The sequence below is a fragment of the Amblyomma maculatum genome, chromosome 1 (assembly GCF_055883805.1).
Source record: "Amblyomma maculatum isolate TAMU_Amacu chromosome 1, ASM5588380v1, whole genome shotgun sequence".
Taxonomy (NCBI): domain Eukaryota; kingdom Metazoa; phylum Arthropoda; class Arachnida; order Ixodida; family Ixodidae; genus Amblyomma; species Amblyomma maculatum.
Genome location: NC_139344.1, coordinates 369,200,830 through 369,214,730, shown reverse-complemented (window position 1 = coordinate 369,214,730; position 13,901 = coordinate 369,200,830). Strand labels below are relative to the sequence as shown.

General features: G+C 44.7%; 1 long non-coding RNA gene across 1 annotated transcript; it reads left to right on the top strand.

Annotated features, from left to right (window-relative positions):
- The first annotated feature begins 2,070 nt into the window (after window positions 1–2,070).
- LOC146208163 (uncharacterized) lies at window positions 2,071–13,696 on the top strand. Its single transcript, XR_014703364.1, has 3 exons — window positions 2,071–2,255; window positions 3,089–3,170; window positions 13,470–13,696. It is a non-coding gene; the product is annotated as an uncharacterized LOC146208163 (long non-coding RNA).
- Window positions 13,697–13,901: the final 205 nt, after the last annotated feature.

The following is a 13,901-nucleotide window of genomic DNA, read 5'->3' as shown; positions in this document are numbered from 1 at the left end:
TTAACGTCCTGTCATCATGCTGAAATTCACCGCAGAAAAATGATGCGCGTCCTGCTGTAAGGTGACATTCCTGCCATGTTATATGCAGTTGGAAGAGAAGACTCTGCCACAGAGCGTTATCCACTGTTCCAGGCAAGTAAAAGTATGCTTAATTTAACGTTTAATGCTACACATATACAGTCTAAACTCAATTTAACGAAACCCGATTTAACAAAAGTCCCGATTTAACGAAGATAGTGTAATTTCCCCCTCAGCCGCTGTCGCGACGCCGGACGCACAGGACCGGAGCCGAGGGTAGCGTTGACCGGCGAGGCGTCGAGGAACCGCGGAGACGTGGAGCTTTCATTAGAGCTGAGTACAAGTAGTTTATTTACATGTGTACACTTTGGAGATTTCAGAAGGAAGCTTTCTCCCGATGTTGGACACCAGGTTTTCTTCTCTTGGGTCTCCCTAGGTCTCTAGGCAGGGAATTAGTTCATCTTCGGCACGGGCCAATCGCAAAACGCGAGGTGACAGTTTGCGCACTGCATCACTGAGCCCCGCCCCGCACATTCTTGCACGTGTGCCACTACACTTTAACAAACACGTCGCCAGTTCACAAGCGACCCCCCAGCGTTCTATTCTCACGGCTGGCCTCTGTTTTTCTCCGTTCGGTCCGGCGCCCTGTGGGTCTCCCTCTCAGCGGCCAACACTTCAGCCAGCAGGCCAGAGCTTGCGCGAAGCCGGCGATGGCTTCTCCCTCCGCTTTTGTCCAATGTCGAGTACCGTAACCCGACACCGTGCGGCTCCGACGACGGTCGCTGGCTCCGCCGCCGCCCCTCTGTAGGTCATTAACAGGCCAGGCTCTCCTTGGGAAGTCAGGCCGTTTCTTCACAAAGCGACCAAATCGGCGCTTCGAAATGGCCATGGGTGAGGACAGCGGCTGTTGAGGCGTGCGTGCAGACCGGGTGGGCATCTGCAGACGAAGCTTGCTGAGATGCCTGTGGAGCGAAAGCAGACACACAATAAATTAGCACGCACACAACAGCGCCCATAGGATACACAGCTTTGACAAACTCGAAGTTATGTAAGCAATTCCGTGATCTGTCCCGATTTAACGAACCTTTATTCGAAAAATGAAGGTGGAAAGGGGCTATTTTTGATCTATTTTGTAGAGAGTACCCCCAAAATTTACTGATTTCGAGCCCACGACACCTTCGTCCCGCTTTATTCAAACTGCGCGGCGCAAAACAAGAGTTGTAGTATTCAGTTGAATTCACCAGATGGCGACAGTGGTAAAAAAAGTCCCGTGTTGCATTCCAAGGGGCGGTGTTGCTGTTCGGTGCTTTTTTCTTTTTTTGTGTGTGTGTGTGGCGTGCTTTATGTGGTGGTTCGTTCGCTACTGTGCTTCTGCGGATATTTTCCCACGCCTTTGAGTGCATGCTTCTCAAGCTCAGCTTGTTAGGCCTACAGTGCTATACGCAGCACTTCAGACCTACGAGAAGCTCGCACGGGCAACGATCACTGTCTTGATTGCTGGAAAATAAATTTGTAAGGCTCTCGGGCTCTTCTTGACAAGTAACAATTTTTCTTCCTTGTGCGCTAACGGCGCCGGTGATTTCTGCTGACCGCATTTCATTTTGGGAGCATTAAGGCTTCGCAAGTGTGATGCCGCGGCTGCTTTTTGGGTGCCGCCGCACCTTATAACCGAATGTACCAAATTAGAGGACTGAGAAATGCCTCACCCAATTTAGCGAAGTTCCCGATTTAACAAAATAATTCACGGCTCCCCTCAACTTCGTTATATCGAGTTTCAACTGTAGATGCTTTTCCGCTGCGCTCCGTACAAATAATTTATTTTTGAAGGCCTGTTCTAACGACCTACACGTGTCATTTCAGAATATTTTCAACAGAGCTCTCGCGAGGTTCTCTAATAAATATTCCAGAGTCCAGACTTAATTACAGAAAAGATTGCACGGTTTCATTTCTTGAGGCCTGCTACCAATTATTGTCTGTTTCGAAATCAATACAGTAGTTGCTCGCGAGGAACAAAAATTTTAATAAGGCGGCTGGTAGTGCCTGTTTAAACACGACAGCTGGAAGTACAGTTGATGCAACTACGGACATCATTATTTCGATGCTCTGCTTGTGACCTTTCAGCGCTGGCACTTTGCAGAGTGCGACCTGTTTACATGAACAAGAGTACAAGGACCGATCACAATGAAGGAGACGTTTTCTTTCCTTCCCCTTATAATGGTTTTCATTGTTATCTCCAAGTAAGTAAAGAATGAATGTTTACAATCCCAGTGATTTCATTTCCCCGCAGAAAACAAGAACGTAAAATGTTCTGCGTCTCCTGCTAGACTAATTTCTGGAAATATCATGGTAGCTTAAGAAATATGCTTAAATTCCCAAAGATTCCACTGTGCATATATAGTACAAGCTCCCAAATGCAGTCTCGATGCAAACAGTGCTGGCAGCAAGTGTCGCAAAAATAATATACATAACATATATATATATATATATATATATATATATATATATATATATATATATATATATATATATATATATATATATATATATATATATATATATATATATAGCCATATATATATATATATATATATATATATATATATATATATATATATATATATATATATGGCTGCCATTGATCCTTCACGTCCGTATGAAAAGCAGTTAGTGTTCGCTTCATTCCATCAATAACATGATGTTTTTCTGGTTGGATGGTTCATTTCAGTGCTTAACATCAACTGCGCACTAAAGGAAAAGTAAAGAACACGCACCTACCTCGAACGACGGATCATTAGTGGGATACGTGTTCGTTTCTTCACTCTTTTCAATTTTTCACTCGAAGTGGTCAAAGCTCCATTGAAATCGGTCAAACACAATCGAATTTTCTAATTGACAAAAACAAACTTGCAATGAACAAGCAAATGCACCTGCCGAAATGCCGCTGCATCTCGCCATTTCGCTTGCAGTTGCAGCTCATTTCGCGATTTCGTGTATCCATATGTAAAGATACTCTGCGCAGTATACATTGCAGTATGCTTCTCCTCTTTTTTGTTTTTCATGTGTATTTCAGGGCTGTACCACCGGTACCAGGGGGTCGCGGTCGCTCACCCCGCCAAGTCCAGGCCACCGCCGAGCAGTGCGCTAGAAACACTGTAAATATTATCTAAATATCGTTTAGTACATTGTAAAGGGCTCATATACTTACAGTCGACAGCAATTCTTAATTGAGTCTAGGTCGTTTAATCTGCCTTTTATAACTAGGACTGTCCTTGCCTGCTGCCACTGTTTCTTGAGTTGAGGAGAGCGTTTGTTGCCAGGGCTACATTCGTACCTCTCCAAGCGATCAGCCACTTGCACTTCTGCCCGGCAGCGCACTCCGAGGTCCCCACCGCTTTTGGGCGATTCTCTTAGAGCATATTTCTATCACTGCTCTTTTTCTTTCCGGCAAGCTATGTTTCATCGTCACCTCTCTTAAAGGACGATGACGTCGACAATAATGAAGATTAAATATGGGGTTCGGGCAAATGCTGTTTTTTCGATCTGCAGTAACAATAACGTTTAGCATATGAGCATAAATTAGGAGTTGGAAACATGATGTTTAATGTTCCAGGTTAGAATGAGAGCAAGAAGAAGGCTATACAGAACCGGATAGGCCACGCCAGTGACGGTTGTTAAAGAAACGACACTTCCTCGTAGCTTCACCTTGCCCTGCCTAATGGTAATTCCTTCTTCTGCAGTGCTGAAAAGAAAACGAGTAGACATCGGAGGATCATCGCAAATGCGACGTGTTTATTAGCACTTGCGGCGTGCCGCCGGTTTGCGAGGTGAAGGCTGCGCCGGTTTTTTTTTCGGACACCACGCGAATGTAGAATATGTTGCACACTGAAAGGGTTTTGTCAGTAATGGCATGTCATTGGGCGTGCAAATAAAATGAGAAAAGTCACAGCCACAGTATTTTCATATACAAGAGTATCATGAACTTGCCCGAACCACTTGCTCCATTTATGAACGCCGTGTTTGCCTCTGCCATCGCGAGGTGCGCAAAAGAGTTTTGCAAGAGGCTTATATTCACTTTGGACGATTTTTATGAGCACTCAGTCGCTAAAACTTTCCAGAAACGTGAAAACGCAAGCGCTACGTATATTCGCCACCGCCTCCTCTGGCAGTCCAGAGCCGCAGTTTCGCTTAGGCGCCTATAGATGGCGCTACAGAGCTCTCAAGATAGCGACGCTCAATTCATTATCCTTCTTCTGGTCTACATAAAATTTATTACATCGCTCAGACTGCCCTCTATCAGGGCATTATACAAGGAGACTTCAGCTAACTTCACTTTTCTTACAAGTCCTATCACAAAAGTGGAATGTGTTCGGTGAAACCTCCACTAGGAACATCGGTTTAATTCAGATTTCACGCCAACAAACTGCAGTGGTTCCATACGGAGGAGTTGTTGAAAATAGTAGTGAAAAATGGAGTCCACCCTGGACAGAAACCATGCGTTTTTAATATGTCAAGAAAATTTCGCGACCAAAAAGAACCCATGAAATGTTTTGAAGTAGAAGCACGCTGCGAACATTTCCTCCGGCGACGAGCTCAAGAGCCGGGAGAATGGAGCTTGAGGCTACCTTTATTGTTCATAGTTTTTAAAGTGATATTTGGATAGATGGTATTTCCGATGTCCGGACCAAGCACCGTTAGAACGCTTCAGACTTCAACTGACTTCAATCACTGCGTGTGAGCAAAATCAATACTTCATTTCCAGTTTAATTGAAGGTCTTTGCTCATATACCGGAAAATTTGAAGATAATAATTAAGCGTATCAATTTAAGTGTTCAGTATTTACTTATTTTTTAGATCGAACCGCATGATCTGGTGATGAACTTAGAAGACCTCGCCTTTAAGCGTTTACCTGAACAGTTTTAAACAGATGAGTGTTGCAGAAAAAGGCCTTTCTTACCTCTTAAGTGGCGTGAACACGACCACTCGGCAAAACTTATTGTCCGAAATAGCTGTCAATGACCCATTACAGGGTAACTGATTAAATAGTTGATAAATATGATTGATCAATTTGGTAACTAGTCAACTGGCAAAATAACATAGTGGAGTCAGTTAACTAGATCACAAATTATGTAGTAATTTAATCGAATCGATGAATAAATGTACCGGGCTAATTACATCATTAACTAAATTTGGTTAAATAGTAACTAAATAATTGAACTTTGTATTCAATAGAATTAATCATCTCTTCACAATGTGAATCGTAATTTAGTCGAATTGATTAATTTCCTGCATACTGAATTAGTTAATTGATCAGTTAAAGGCTGCTACATACAACTGATTTAGTTCCTCCTTAAGAATATGCCGAGACAAGACTTGGACGTCACAGTCCGAGCGAAATCACGACTTAGAAACGGCAAATGCATAAAGAAACGCACACACAAACCATATCATAGCAGCAAGCGCAATGCTTTTTTTTTTTTTTTTTTGCATCACTGCAGCTAGGCAGACTTAAAGGGCCCCTTAAATAGCACGTGCGGGTAAACTTATAATGCAAGAACTTACTCAGAGGTTGTGTCGTCGTGAGTATTCAAGTGAAATTTGAAAGCTTTGCGTGGAGCCGATAATCTACAAATAAGTTTTTTAAATGTGCTTCTGTCGACCCCTCGCAACCGATTTGGGCGACATCTCAGCGCGTAAACCTCCGACGTCACTGGAGCTTGCTGGGCGCACCCGCTCATTGGACGCTCCCAAGTAGCGGGAGGGATGGGGCGTGGTAGGGCGGCGTCGTGACTTGTTTTCTTCTTCTTTTTTTTTTTTTTTTTTCTTGAGCGCCGGCGTGGGTTCAGTTGAGGGGAGATCGGAGGAGCATAATGACAAATATGAAAAGAAGGATACAAGAAAGGTCAGTTCAGTTCAGTCGTTCAGTCGTGTCCGACACTTCGTGACCCTATGGACCATATCACGCCACGATTTCCGGTCTCTCACTATCTTCCTAACATCATATAACTTCATCTGCAGCGCCTCGAGGATGCCATCTAACCATCGCGTTCGCTGCCTACACCTTCTCCGGCGACCCTCAACCTTTCCCAACATCAAATCTTTCTCCAGCGACTCCTATTTTCTCATCAGATGACCAAAGTAGCTGAGCTTTAACTTTAGAATTTGACCCTCCAATGAGCAGTCAGGGTTTACGGTCGACAATATCGGCTGATTTGATCATCTGACAGTCCAAGGAACTCTCAAGAGTCTTCGCCAGCACCACAATTCAAACGCGTCAATTCTTCGGCGGTCAGCCTTTTTCACAGTCCAACTCTCGCATCCATACATCACAACTGGAAAGACCTTAGCACGAGTTATACGGATCTTGGTTGGCAGACTAATGTCTCTGCTCTTTACTAGACGGTCAAGGCTAACCATTGCTCTCTTTCCCAGAAGCAGGCGTCTCCTAATTTCATGGCTGCAGTCTCCTTCCGAGGTAATCTTGGAGCCCAAGAAGAGAAAATCTGTCACAGCTTCCACTTCTTGTCCCTTGATGCTCCAGGACTTGATAGGGCAAGACGCCATGATCTTTGTCTTTTTAATGTTCAGTTTAAGCCCAAACTTCTCACTCTCTTCTTGTACGCGCATCAGAAGTCTCCTGAGTTCCACTTCACTTTCTGCCATTAAAGTGGTATCATCTGCATATCTAAGGTTGTTGATACGTTTTCCAGCAATCTTCACTCCAGCTGAAGACTCGTCCAGACCGGCCTTCCTCATAATGCACTCTGCATATAGGTTAAATAGGCAGGGGACAGTATGCAGCCTTGTCTCACTCCTTTCTCAATCGGAAACCAATCAGTAAGACCATGCCCAGTTCTGACTGTGGCCTCTTGCCCTTCATACAGGTTCCTGAATAGACAGATGAGGTGAATTGGAACTCCCATCTCTTGAAGAGCTTGCCACAATCTGCTGTGATCTACGCGGTCAAACGCTACAGCCAGTCACAAGAAATGTAGTTTATAGTCTACAGTACAGGTTAGACGGAAAGGTTGTAGAAGAGCGGGTACCTGCTTTGACGTATGCGGACCATATTGTACTCTTATCAGAAAGCAAATGAACATTTGCAAACAGGTTATTTCTAGTGGAGATGACGCCCTATGCTCCAGTTTTAGCGCAATTAAGTTAGACCTGACAATTTTCAATGATATAACTGATCACGTGCTCGCAATAAAAGGGTGGCTATGAAATACACATAGTGGCGAAAAACAAATGTCTCTAGTTATGGGTTAATGAAGGACAGGCATAAATGAAAAACCACGAAGAGCGTAGCTGTTAGGAGAAAAGGGCGAAGAGATGCCGGAATAGTGAAATATATGCATTGTAATAACGTACTGGGATATTAGCTGTGGTAAACGCGGTTAAACCAAGAAGGTTAGTTTTTATAAACTCCTTGGGTCAAACCAAGTTTGACGAGCATGAGGTGCTCTACTAATATGAATAACGTGTTCGGTTGACATCATGGCGCCCCTAGCTATCAAGTGATATCTGACTGGTGAGAATCAATTGCCTCTAAAATTCAAAGGCTAAGGTCAGATGTTAAAGGATCATTAGTTAAGGTCAAAGGGTCAGTAGCCATGCAAGCTTACTTCAACAGAATACAATGGGCCAGATTTTTCGCTAGACAGGCAAAGTCTCAGTTTGAATTTGGCTCAGCTTCAGGATCATCTGGACTGAACTAAACAGTCCACGAGCTTGTGCCTGGAGGAATAGAGCCCTTGCTCTAATAGTGGCGCCAGGACTTCCTCTAATTGTGGTTTTGTGCCTAAGGGCTGGCCATCATCATCATCATCATCATCATCATCATCATCATCATCATCATCATCATCAGCCTAACTATACCCACGGCAGGACGAAGGCCTCTCCTATATTTATCCAATTAACCAGGTTCTGCGCTAGCTGCATCCACTTGACCCCTGCGAACTTCTTAACCTCATCCGCCCACCTAAGTTTCTGCCGCCTCCTGCTACGCTTTCCTTCCCTTGGAATCCAGTTTGTTACCCTAAGCGACCACCGGTTATCCTCTCTTCGCACTACATGTCCTGTCCATGCCCATTTCTTCTTCTTGATTTCCACTAGAATTTCAGTAACTTGAGTTATTTCTCTGACCCAATCTGCACGCTTCTGTACATCAGCCTTAATGGCTGATGACAGTAGAAATTAGATATAAAACAGGAAGCTGTTGGAAGAATACCACTAGGTACACAGGGATATACAGAAAACGAGGCAGTGTAGGAGAATATAGGCTGGAATAACGCCTGAGGAAACTGCACGGTAACAGGTGGGCACTAGGGTATTTGAGTATGCACAGAGGGCGTTGACTCAAAACGACGGGGAAGGACTAGGAAACTATACCACTAAGTATGCAGGACAAAAGGAGAGAGAAATGTACTTCAAACGAAATAGTAAGAAAAGCAGAGAGCGAAACCTGGATTAAATGAACGCAAAATAAGCAGGGTGCAGAACTATATCGCCATTGCAATGCACATAAACAAAGGAATCATTTTTGGATAACTGAAAACGCAGTGCCCGGCTATTTGAAGCTAGGTCAGGCTGTCTCAGAATGTGCAGCTACAAGACTAAATGTGCCCAAGATGACGCATGTGCAGTGGCTGATTGTCTCATCATATTCGAATATTAGCTGTTTTATCGATCTCAATTCGAATGTGGCGGTATCCATCCGGATATCGGTGCTGGCACAGTTAATCTCCCTTAGGCACTAGGTTCTAAAGATAATGATCATTGGAATGAATCTGCGATGGAAATGAGCAAAGCAACAACAAAAAAAGATTGAAAGATTGCTTGCTTAAAACAAGAAAGGGACGTAAGGCTAGAAGTGTAGAGCTAAAAATGTATTTAAAGAAAAAGCATGTTTATGGGTTGATCAATAACACCATTAAAGAAGCACAAAAGAAAAAAATTGGCAGTGGCTTAGCTTGGTTAAGCCTGGTAATTGCGAAAGCAATAGCTATGGCGCCTAGGTTCAGCTGGTGGTGTAGCTGGTTGTGGTGCTTGTGGTTATGCTTATGGTTATGCAGTGATTCACTCTGGCCACGGCATATGGTTCAACTATTGTTTATTACGGGACGCTACCTGGTTATTCTATGTATAACTAGTAGCGAGGCAAGGAGTGCCGTGGCTGCAACGATATACTTGGTTCTGTGTGAGGTTAAGGCAGAATGTACAACTGCCGCTCCGGCACCGGCTGCAACGGCATTCTTTACGCCAGCATCAGCTTTACGCCAGCAAATGAAAGCACCCCTGGAGACTGTGTTGGCTCCACCTGCCGCTAGGCCACCTCCTATAGTATCCAACGTTGCACCCCCGGCGGTAGGAGCGGGATGGCCGCGGTTGGTAGCTACCACCTCGCGAGTTGACGGCGCGAGATAGGGGCCCCTGTTTCTGCGGCAGATGGGATGACGTCACTCCGGCTGTAGCGCTCCCTCACGGAGGGAGAGGGAGTTAGGCCGCAGTTGGTGGCTACCGCCTCGCGAGTTGACGGCGCGAGTTGGGGCCCCCGTTTTTGCGCAGCTGTACTTGGCGGTGCGCCAAAGGTCACTCTAAAGGTCCATGGTATCTACCGCCTCGCTAGGCGAAGGGCTGAAAAGTGAAAGTAGTATTGGTTTCGCAATTAAAAAAAAATACGGTGGCAACTGCCACCACCCGCGGTTTTAAAGGGGACGCTCCTACCTTTCTTCATTCGGTCCTGCGTGGCAAGCTTAATTAGTAAATTTTAAATATTTATGCAGGAATAGATAAAAAATTGTGCATATTTTTATTTTTCAGCGCTAGTCTTTAAAATAACATCGCCTCTCCATGAAACTCTTCACGAGCGTTTTCTTATTTACAGCGGCATTACCAAGCGAAACGCCCTGCTAGTGCTCCAGTGTTCGAACTTTGTAGACTTTTTTTTTTACACAAACTTATGAGCACACGTTAAGCAAATTCCCTACCGCCCAGTATAATTCAAAGCTGCTTAAGAATTATGTTCTCGCAACAGTGCAGGAACCAACGCAGTGCCGAAGCAGCAAAGTCGGGGGAATACCGTCGCACGCAGTCGTCCAGTCTTGTTATAATTCTAAGAATGTCGAATATTCGCACATGTTTCAAACCGGTAAAGCAGGTTATAAATGCTTCTCGTGGAGTAAAATTTGATTATAACGTCGAATGAAAACTCGCTTCAATATAAACGTTAAGTTTAGGCAAAAGGGCACGGTTAACGCGCAGACATATTTATGACAAAATAGCAGCTGTTTGTAGCAGGAAAAAAAAATTCGTCAGGCTCCAGCTTCTAGAGAATTGCTCCTTTACGAAAGCTTCATGTATCTATCTTGCTTCTTCATCATAAGTATCTTGTAACGCAAGTTTCTTTGTCCATCTCGGCGTTGAGAGTATACCGGGTGTCCCAGCTAACTTGAACCAAGGGTTACAAAATAATATATTTGAGGTAGGTCAGTGAAACCAATTGCATACAACTGCCAGCCTGTTTGCGCACTACAGGCAATTTTTTGTTTGGCAATTACTTAATTAGTTAATTATGTTAATTTCTCTAACTTATTAAATATTGACTTTGGACCAAAAATGTGAATTGGAAAGTTGTAGAGCACCTTCAGAAACCCCCATTCCATTAATTGCTATAAAGAAAGTCTCACGCGTTTCTTTTTTTCCGGGCTCAGAAGAAAGCCCGCGAAATACAAATAATACCACGTGACTAGCGCATTTGTGCGCCGCGATTGTGGTGCTCTCAGTCGTGGTCTGAGCGAACGAAATCAGCTGCGGCAGTGACCCGATGGTCCCGTTGCAGCGGCAGGCAGAAATGTTGGCGATGGTTCGAGCGAGCTCGAGCTCGCCCGTCGCCACCGCGATTTTGGCCAGGCCTGCGCGCCGCAGCAGCCTACATCAGGACAGGCGGATGGCGATAAAGAACCGGCAAATGAAGGTGCAGCGCTAATTTTAGTCGAGTCACAAGATGTCATCTTGCCCCTTTCCAAGCCTCTATGCGCAGATTCAGTGGCTGATACCTTATCGCTCATCCGTTTGTCGTGACGTTCGCTGATGAGAGAGAAGGTGATGCAAAGGCCTTGTTAGAATGTCGGTGGTGTCGGCTCGCCGCTCTCGCTGCTACTGCACCGTCACGTGGACCGGCTGTCTGACGCGGGCGAAGAAACCATCGCAGGCATATCGGCCTGCCGCTTTAACGGGGCCAAGAAGATACGGCCGCAGCTAACTTAGTTCGTTGAAACCACGACTGAGAGCACCACAATCGCGGCGCGCAAATGCACTAATCACGTGGTATTATTCGTATTTCGCGGGCTTTCTTCTGAGCCCGGAAAAAAAGATACACGTGAGACATTCTTTATCGCAATTATTGAAATGGTGGTTTCTGAAGGTGCTCTACAACTTTCCAATTCACATGTCTGGTCTAAGATGAATATTTCATAAATTAGAAAAATTAACATAATTAGCTAATTAAGTAATTGCGAAACAAAAAATTTCCTGTAGTGCACAAGGCAACTGCCAGTTGTATGCAACTGGTTTTATTGACCTACCTAAAATATATTATTTTGTAACCCTTGGTTCAAGTTAGCTGGGACACCCGGTATATGCCACCATGTAAGTGATTGCAAGTAAGGCTTAATTCTCTAGTGTATCGCTCATTTGTGATAGCCGTAAGGTACTGCTATTGGCCATGACTCCATGCAGGCGGCTGAGCTTTGATTCAGTCTTTCTCTATTTCTTTTCGAGCTATAGGCAGCGCACATAGCCTGCATGGCAGCTATCTGACTTGCGGAACCTTCTTCTTGGCTAAACAACGTCTTCCTTCGCCTGCTCAGTCATTTACGTGATGCCATGTGGTACACTCAACTCCGTTCACTAGTTTGTCTGCATGGCGCACCACTATTCGCGCCTCCTCCTCATTTCACTGATGGACTCGCCTGACCGCCTTGGCAGCCATCTCCCTTTTGCGTGCGGCTGCACAAAGCCGCTGATGCTATAGGCCGGCATATTTCACGCCTCATCCGACTACAATGAACGGCCCTGTCGGCTACACTAAACTGCCGCCGAACATCTGTGACCATATAATGAACGAACGGATGAGAAATAACGAAGTCAGCGATTTCATGTTATGCGGAGAAACAAAGGGGGTGCCAGTGTGGTGAGGGCATCGATATATAAAGCGGCATGCTTGCTTTCTGCCAGTGGTAGCAGGAATCGCGTTTAGGCTGCAGTATGCCGTTATGCTTATTTTTTGTTCGACGACAATTAGACTAATATTTTTGGCGTCTTAAGAAAAGTTCCGTTCAGGTTCGTCCTCAGCTTCGCAGTTGTTGGACGATGTTAGCTTGCGTTTGGCAAGACTGAGAGCTAAATTATTTCGCGCTTTTTGACAACCTGGTCCCTAAACGAAACATATAAAACTGAGTTTTAAATCTGAACCGAACACTTGTACACGAACATTAAGGCAGACTGAGGCGGACGCATTTTGACGCCGGCAAAATTCAAAACTTCCAGTGTAGCTTGTGCGTTCATGCATAACAGTGAAGCCGATGCGGTCAAAATTATCTCAGTTTTCTGATACACTCATTACCAGTCTGTGTGCAGTTTGAAAAGTTAGATACCGCAAGATCAAGCAGCTTAAAGGAGCCATGCCGAAAGTGTTCAATGAAAATATGCACGCGACAACGTGTGCTGCTATGCGTCTGAAACTCCAGCAATTGGGGTAATGCAAATTCTGCTAGATTTTTTGCTGTAACTTGCTTACGCTTTGGAAATTTCAGCATAGTTTTGTGGGAGCCGATTTAAAAATCAACACGCTTAGGTATCCTGGCTCGCAATCATTAACAGTAATTTAACCATATAGCTAGCCACGTTTTACGCGCGAAAGATGGAAGTCCTCTCACACTAAATAGGCTCTCAGGGTCATTGCGCTTAGCTAAGCATAATCAAGCTTAATTAGGTTTAGTATGATGTGATTATGGTTAACGAGTGTTGATAGAGCAACATGCAACTGCAATGTGATGTTACAGACCTTTAGATCTAGGTAGCCTTGGTACACTTGACACGCTGTTTAAGCTTAGGAAAGCACAAATGCGTCAAGGCGTGTTCCGATACGTTCGAACTCCATGCCATTACTGCGATTGACACAAGTTCAGTATACGTTAATTAGTTTGTATAAGCTTTGACCATGACCCTAACCTTGGTGATGGTCACGGTACCCATAGCAAGTCATGGTCTCTCATCGCTAATATTGCTACGTAACAACGTATACAAAACATCAGCTTATGTGACACTTGGTAAGGCGGAAAATAACCCGGAAATTGACGAAATCCATCGTGCTAGGCTAGGCGTGCTTTAACAGTAAAAGATGCCAGTGTAGAAATGTCTTCTTCTTTAATTTTGGACGTTTTTTCCCTCAGCACATGTGCAATGGAAGGAGGGACGGAGCGTCCTGCGGCAGAGATTGCGTTTGTCGCTTGCGGGCTCGCAACGTCGAAACAGGAGAAGCTGAAATGGTGTGTGTTCTAAGGAACTGGCGCATTAGGTTCCCTCGGGGATCCTGGGGACGTCCTGGAGCAGGGTGGGGGCAACTACCACCCGGTTCCGTACTAGTGCGCTGAAGAGAAATAAAAGGAGATTTCAAGTGCGTGCCTTCCGAGTGCTCTTGTTTTACAGTCACACAGTTCTCAGATAAACAGGCATGGTTTTCCTGGCAGCGTATAAAAAGTGTGAGAAGGTTGAAGGCGACGGAATTCGAGTACTTGTTTAGGGACTCTTTGTTGCTCGCCACATAATATGCAGTAAGAAAAAGGAAGCACATTTGTACTGTTGCATATCAAACCTGTGTACTC